The following is an 8,516-nucleotide window of genomic DNA, read 5'->3' on the forward strand; positions in this document are numbered from 1 at the left end:
TCAGCAGTTAGATGATATAGTGGCTAGAGCCTTGGACCTGGAGTTAGGAAGATCTGGTTTCAAATCCAACGTCAGAACCTCAGTTTGCTTCAGTTTCCTCATCTATAAAATGGGAATAAGGATACTGCCTATAAAAGGTTATTGTGAGGATCAAATAAAGGGCTTACTTAGCTCAGAGCCTGCCATATAGTAAGTACTGTCACATATAATTATTTATTCTATACCTCCTTTCAATTTGAGGCAGTATCCACTAAGGGGTGGGGGGAGGGTTAAATTTGTAAAGATCTTCAGATAAATGAAAATCCAACTTATTTACCTTGTGACCAAAATGCCATGCATATTTGAAATAGCTGATTCAGGTATGGAGTACCATCTGTGACCAAGAAACCCAGAAATGCTAATCCACCTCAGCACAGTGCTCTATCCAGTCCAAATCCTGTTCACAGGGGTTTGGATTCTGGAGTGAGTATCCCCGGCTTTTATTCATTGTCATTTAGCATCCAATGCTAAAGCAACCTGTTGGTGGAATTTAATGTCCTATAGTCTAGCCAAGGCAGCAAAAAGTTTGGTTTCTCTGCATTTAAGATGAATGATGTCCAATACTCACATGAAACCAGATAAATGACAGGGACATGTTCCCACCAGATAACAACTTCAAAGAAGACTTTTTCAAGGGAAGGAACAGATAATCATGCATCTGGTCTGGTTGATTTGTGGGTCTTCACACAAAATAATCAAATATTAGAATATTCCTTCTGCTAAGTGTCATAGCAAGTAAACAGTCCAATCTCATAATTTTATAGAAAAAGAAAGTGAGTCTAAGACAGGTGAAAATAACTTGCCCACATTTATATAGTGGTAGAAAGAGACAAGGGCCAGGATCTGTTGATTCTCCAATTTGGGGTTCTACTAAATATTGCACTGCTTTTACTCAGAAACTTGTGTCCTGTTAATTTAACTTGCTTTTGAAATTTAGATTAGTCCTCAGCAAAACTAAAAATGAAAAAATATTTCAAAACAATAGTCCTAGTTGGTAGACAAATTTCATAAGTTTTATTATTAGCTATTATATTACTCTACAAAGTCCTGTTCCATTGTCTCACCATAATGTAAGAGTGACCACAGTTTCTTGAAGGTAATGCCAGTAGACTTGACAAGGGAGTTGTGTCAAATTCTTTGACACTTCAAGTGTTTCAAAACAGATTCTGTTGTATAAGAATCATATGTCCTGCTAAGTGTGAGGCCTGTCACCAAACCCTGCTCCCACAACACCCCCCCCCCCAAAAAAAATAATGGGATTCTTTGGCAATGGCAACCACCTAAAGAAATATACAAAAAAGGGTACCCTTTCTCCCCTTTTTGTTACTCTATTATTCATTGTAGAAGGGAATTCTTGAACTACCTATAAATACTAATTGTTGTTGTTTAGTCAGGGGGGAGAAGGAAGAAAGAAGGGAAGGAGAGGAAAGAGGAAGAAAGAAAGAGAGGGAGGGAAAGAGGAAGGAAAGAAGGAAGGGAGGGAGGAAGGAAAGTAAGTAGGGAGAAAGGGAGGGAGGAATGGAGGGAAGGAGAAAGAGAGGAAGGGAGAGAGGGAGGGAGGGAGCGAGGGAGAAGAAAGAGGAAAGGAAGGAAGGAAGAAGGGAAGAAAGGGAAAGAGAGAGAGAGAGAGAGGAAAGAGAGGGGGAGAAAAGGAGGGAGGGAGGGAAGGAGGGGGAGAGAGAGAGAGAGAAAGGAAGGAAGAGGAAGAGGAAGAGGAAGAGGAAGAGGAAGAGGAAGAGGAAGAGGGGCTAAATTTCATTTGGCAAAACTGTGCTGTGTTTTCAATGATGCCAAACTGTTTACAGGAACAGCTAGGTGGCATAGTGAATAGAGTAAACCATCTTTCTGAATCCAGAAAGCCTCAGACACTTAACAATTGTGTGATCACCCTGGGCAAGTCACTTAGCCCTATTTACCTCAGTTCCTCATCTGTAAAAATGATCTGGAGAAGGAAATGGAAAACCACTCCAGTATCTTTGCCAGGAAAACCCCAATTGGGGTCATGACGACTCAGACATGACTGAACCACAATGACAACAAAACTGTTTTCCTGCACAAAAGTCCATCTGTTTTGTTTTTTTAGAAAAATGGAAATGATGCTGAATGGTTACAAAACTTGGAATTTTCTGAAAAGTTACAGTTGTGGATGATTCAAAGAGTAATGGAGAGATGCATGGTGAGCATAATAAATGATGCATATTTTTAACTATGCACAATAATTGATATAAAAAATATGAGGAAATGAATGACTAGAAAAGGAGCTGAGCATGCAGCAAAAGGAAGGGTCAACAGATAGAACATACAATCACCCAACGAATGTAAAAGGCCTCAAGAAAGCCCACAGTACATAGGCCAGACTCTCTAAGGAGATCCTATGAAAGGCAATGGCTAAGAATTGCACAAGATGAAAAAAAAGGCATAGATGAGTCCAATGCACATGAGGAAAGTTGTACCATGCTAAGTAACAGATCAGTCGAATTTTTTTGACAATTTATTATAATTTTTATGATTCAAATAAATTGTAAAGTCCATTTTAACAGAACTATAGACTGTTCAAATAGCCACTTTACACTGTTGTTCTCTGCATTTGCTTTATTTAGCTTCCGCAAAAGCTACACATGTGTTTATTTGTTCATACAGGTAATTGCATACTACTTTAACATCTAATTTTGCTATATGAAACAGGCCACCGTTCTCCTGAGATTGGGAATCAGAGAATTTTTAAGTTAGATGAATCTTAGAAATATGATGTAACTACTTATTTTCCAGGTAAGGAAACCAAGTCTCCAAGAAATTAGGTATCTTGGTCCAACAACAAATCTGAGACTAGACTGTAGGTTCTAGGACACTGAAACCCATATCACCTTTGAATCACTTGCTAGCTTTGTCAAATAGAAAAATGTTAACCAGAATCTACCTAATTAGAATTTTCTTATTGTTTATTTTCTAGCAAATAATTGCTAAAACATTCATAGATTCCAATTAACATATTAACCTACCTGATCATTACTCATAGGTACTTTTTTTGTACAACTGTTTAATAAAGACTTCAAAACCAGATGACTAATCCCCAAAGAAAATTTAAACATATACACGAAACAATAAATGAAAAATCCCTTTCTTCTTCACCTAAACTTGAGGTCTGAGGTTTCCCTTAGAACTCATATGCCCAACAACAGCAAACATTAGGTATTAGTGAACAACATCCATCCTCTTTAGAGAAAACCATTTGTTTTAAACTAGAAACCCATCAGTTTTTATTTCTAGTTATTCTGAAAGTCAACTTTTCCATTTAATCTTTGTAATTTATGTTTTTAAAACGAAAGAAGGAAAAGGCATATAAGTCTTACTCAAATTCACCTGGAAGTACCAAACATACTGTCATGAAATCTAAATTGTTTTTGGAGATCATTAAAGGCAGACATCAAAGAATTCTTAAAGGGAAAGAATATCTCTTAGAATACTGTTGGATTAATTATATTAGGTAATTCTCTCTGTCTTTGTCACTCTTCTCTCACAAGGATCCAAATAGGACTGGACAGCTCCATTGCTTTTCCATTCCTTTCTAAAGGCAGTGTTTCTGCTTTTAAAATGTTACTAAACTTTAAAATTGCTATTAAATTGTTAATATAACCATGACCTGCATTGGTACAATCCCAATGTTAATCACAAACCTAAGGCATCTATGATAACAATGGCCAGAACAGGCCACTAGGGTTATCCAATTTAGTTCTCAGAGTTTCAAAGAATTTTCTTTCTGTATCTCTCATAGCACCCTCTTATCTAGTCAGTTTTGTGGCATTTGTCTATTGTAATATCTAAAGGATAGTGGATCACTGAGTTACTCTCCATTCTCTCTTATATTGCATCTTATCTTAGGAGTCAAACATCTGACAGAAACATCTGCAGAAGGGCTATTGCTAGCTCTTTTTGCAGACTTGTTTATTTTATTCCAAGAAAACTACTTCTCCTTGTTTTCTTGGTCTTGAAAAGGAGTCATCCCTTTCCCTACTAAGATGCTAGCTACAACAGAATTCCCTCAAATATCTTTTTTCTTAATCCTGGCATGGCGCCCTTTCCAAATTCACCATTGTTATTGCTCTTCATTTTCTCTAGTCTTGTTCCATCCCATCATACTATAAGCTTCCTACATCCATAAGAAAGACACGTATGTGGTATTTTGTAGTTACTAACTAATCTATACCACATTGTCAAATGCTGGTAACTTTAGCACAAATAATGGCAAAGAGAAGTTAAAAGCTAAAATAATTTAGCACAAGTAATGGCAAAGAGAAATCAGAAGCTAAAATAATGTGAGTGGATGATATAACTGAAGCTCTTATTCAATGATTACTTTTCATACATGGAGAACTATGCCTGCACCAGGGAAGACTATCTCAGCATTAACAGGTCTTCCTTAATTTCCCTCTATTTTTATTTTATACTCTTGTAAAGGCAGATAGGTGGCCCATTGAATAGTACACTGGGTTTGGAATCAGGAAGAATCATCTCCATCAGTTCAAATATGCTTACTGTGACCCTGGGCAAATCACTTACCCGTGTTTGCCTCAGTTTCCTTATCTGTAAAATGAGTGGGGAAAAAGAAATGGCAAATTACTCTAGTATCTTTGCCAAGGGAACCCCAAATGGGGTCAGGAAGAATCAAACACTACTAAAAGGAACAAATAGCAACTTAACTCTAAGTAAACTTCTTAAGAGGAAAAACTGATTTTTGTCTTTCTTTGTAATCCCAGAGCTTAGATAGAGTTTGGTATATAGTCATTCAGTCATGTCCACTCTTTGTGACCCTGAGAGCCATAGCACACCAATACTGTCCATGGGGTTTTCTTGGCAAAGATATTGAAGTGATTTGCCATTTCCTTCTCCAGCTCATTTTACAGATAAGGAAACTGAGGCAAACAGGGATAAGTGATTAAGTGACTTGTATAGAGTCACACAGAAGTATCTGAGCCCAAATTTAAACTCAGGTTTTCCATACTCCAGGCCCAGCACTCTATTTGCTAAACCACTTGCTGAGCACTTAATAAATGCTATAAGAGCTATCTTTGAAAACCAAAAGAGATCATAGTATTAGAATACATTTAAAGATGAAAGAGATGGCAAAAAAATCATCAGATCCAATTTCCTAGAGTTTAAGAAACCAAGACCTAAAAAGGTAAGCATTTGAGCAAGACCACAACAAATCTGGGATTTGAACCCAGGCCTCTCTGAGACTCTTTCAACCATTCCAACCAACCAGAAAATCAGTGTATTTATAATACTGCTATGAGGACCATGTTGTAATTCCACTTAAACTGCCTCCCAAAAATTCACACACACCCTTCCCACTTATAATTAATACTACACTAGATTCTTATTCTAGGATATTTTTGGCGAATTCCAAGAATTCAATACTTGGCAAAAAGATTTAATGGCTGATTCGACAGAGGTATTTTTTTTTTAAATAATACAGTTAAATATAGTTTTAAGTTCTTGTTCCTTTTTTGAAAAAACAGGAACAGACCCACTGAGTGATGGCCAGAAAGAAAATGGGCTAGGCCTAAATGAATCCAGACTCAAGCAATAATTTAAATTACAATAGAAGATACAATCCAGAACAGTGGTCCTGGGCTTCTCATGCTCCTTGGCATTGCCATTTGCTGCATCACTGCTATGGCTGACAAGTGTCAGATGAGCTTGTGAAAATTCTGTGGTCTGGTAAAAAATTTCTGGAGGATAAGTTAAAACAACTCTATCGGCAAGGCTGGCTAACAACACGGGCTTCGTCAGCAAGAAGAGTTGCTTTTAGGAATATGCTGGATATAAAACCAAATACCACATTAAAGAAAAGACTACATAGCAGATAGGGCAGTTCAATTTATGTAAGGCCCTTCTGCAGGATTTTAAAAGGGCTGAATGTTTATTTATCTGTATCACATGTAAATTTATTATAAAGAGACCTACAAAATCTCTAACCAGCATTTTAGCTGACTGAAACTGATCCATTCTGACTTTTTTTTTTTTTTTTTTTTTTTTTGGTGAAAGTTCTAATCTCTGAATGCAAGATAGATGTTAACCTAGAATTTATCAGGTGTTGGGACCTCCTGGGAAACTCTCAGGTGTTGGGACCTCCTGGGAAATTGACACTTGGCAGGAAACATAATAAAGAAACGACTATATAGATTATATGAATATAAAGTTCTTCATCTTTTTTACATAAATTATGTAGCTTCCTTAGGTTTTAAAAATGTGTTCAGAAAGTTTATTAAGTACACATTTAAATAAAAGCCTGCATATCCTTAAAAAAAAAAAAAAAAAAAAGGAATGATAATTTATCACAATCAGAGTTGTAGGACCCTCCTGACTTCCACTGTTTGAAACACCTAGCTCTTTTTAAAGATCACCTTAAGTATCACTTTCCATGAAAGACCTGTCCCAATGCCTAGCAGTGTACCTGAAATACAGGAATTGAACAATTTTTTTTTGCTTAAGTTTCTCAAGCATTTATTCTCTCTCCAAAATCTCCAGCATCACTCCCCCTCCCAACTAGTATCTCTTAAATGACTATATTTTATATATATGCATAAACACATGCACACATATTTGTGTTACTAACAAGTGTACATGTCTTTCACCACAAAACATAAGCTCCCTGGGGGGGAGGGGCACTAAATTAGATTTTTTTTGTTGTTGTTTTTGTTTTGGAATCCCCAACACCTAGCAAATACTTGAGCAATACTTGTTGATTAACTCCAGCAAAACTGTAGGAGAAATAGAAGTACCTTTTCTCTGACTGCTAAATGAGAGAACTTTCACGAAAAATGTTAGACATCTGTTTCTTTCAAATCATTACTCTGAAACACCAAGAAATCTTTCATCAATTCTTTACTAGAGGACCTTCAGCAGCTTCCTTTGTCTTCCTGTCACGTTAGGACTTCCTCTTACTAAAAGGGAAGAAACCTCTCACGGATTGCTTTATAGATAAGCACCCAAAAGAAAATTCTTCACTGACTCGAGAGATCTCTGAGCTTTGAGTACTTGCTTAGCTAACTAACATTCTCCTAGCTTCTTTCTCCTGGTATCTTCCTCCCTTGGGTGCACACAAAGCATCCAGTTCACCTCAACATATGAGGACATGGTGGCTTCATGATCCTAGACAGCGCTGTTGCTGCTGCTGGAACAGCATTTCAATTCATTCGCTTACTGTTTCTTGTTTTGCTTTGTCTTAAAGTCAATGGAATAGCTTGGCTGTCAGCAGAGTCCCAGGGTATGGGGGTCTTGCGCTTTTCACCACAATTGTATTCTTGGCTTTGATCTTCCTTTAAGCTGGAGCCTAAAGTCACAGCCTTAGTCTGGTTAGGTAATGTAACGTTCAAGCATGTATTTATTTTTAAACTGACCCCTTCCGTAGTGAGCAGTAAGAAGGACGTCCTGCCAAAAAAATATGCTCCTTTCTATTTTTATGATGAAACACATGCTTCTCTCAAAGCAGGAAGGGGGAGTGAGTGGATGGAAGAGAGGAGAGCCGGTATAATAATCCCTCCTCAGTAAATGGCTCTAATTAGATCAACTCGCCTCTCCATCTGAGTAATGGTCCTTTAAGACAAGCCACTTAGAAGTTTTGGGGGGAGGGGGAGTCTTTCAAATTGCTTCAGCTGTTCCGAAACCAGTTTTTAAAAGCACAATTCAGCGATCTGGCCAGCAGGTTAGAGCACCAGGCTGTATTCCCTCTCTCTCTCTCTCTCTCTCTGGGAGGATACAATAGAGGCGCCCTTGGCCCAAAGAGAGCCCCACAGCCATGTGTGGTGCTACAGAAAACACAATGGGCATCCAGGAATGGTTCTGTCCCCAGCCCAGAGAGAGCGCATTGTACCCAGGCAGCCGCACCCTGAAAACTGGTGGGCATAAATCCTATAGCTCTCTGGCTTAATGCCTTCAAACCTTCTCCCCCTCTAAGCTGTTTTATATGCCCCCTTGTGTCCTTGTAGGATCATAGGAGACAGCAATTCGTTTGGTAATGAAAATTTTTCAGCTGCCCTCCCTGAGATCTGAGCTTTGCAACCCTCTCCAGCAAAGAGAATTTCACTCCCACCCACCCCCCACCCCCTAGGAAAGCCAAGCGGCTGCTGGAACCCGACACCGCAGCTTCAGATCTCGGAAGACTTATCGGGAAAGGGTGGTGAGCTAGGAAGCAACTTACGGGCTGTCTGTCCCTGGGGATCCACAGCCACCGGCTGAGCTCCTGCTCCGGCTTCTGGATCTGGCTGCCCCGCCCAGCTGCCGCGGCCCCTAGGGACTGGCAGCCCCCAGGCTTGCTCCCCGGCTGGGCTGCGGAGCTCGCGGACTCGCCGGCAGCCGCTGTTGCTATAGAGAACCGGTGTCGCTGCCTCGCTTGCTTTCCCCTCGGGGAGACCGGCACCGAGCGAAGGTGGAGGTACGGGATGGTGGCAGCTGACACCGAGTTTATCGTGTCGTCT

General features: G+C 39.3%; 1 protein-coding gene across 1 annotated transcript in view; it reads right to left on the minus strand.

Annotated features, from left to right (window-relative positions):
• The window catches only part of CDC42EP3 (CDC42 effector protein 3), a 31,953-nt gene extending 23,637 nt beyond the window's left edge, over window positions 1-8,316 (minus strand). Inside the window, exon 1 of the mRNA XM_003758352.4 lies at window positions 8,240-8,316. The gene's annotated coding sequence lies outside the window, so the exon portion shown is untranslated. The remainder of the gene's footprint in view (window positions 1-8,239) is intronic.
• Window positions 8,317-8,516: the final 200 nt, after the last annotated feature.

This window comes from Sarcophilus harrisii, chromosome 2 (assembly GCF_902635505.1).
Source record: "Sarcophilus harrisii chromosome 2, mSarHar1.11, whole genome shotgun sequence".
Lineage (NCBI taxonomy): Eukaryota > Metazoa > Chordata > Mammalia > Dasyuromorphia > Dasyuridae > Sarcophilus > Sarcophilus harrisii.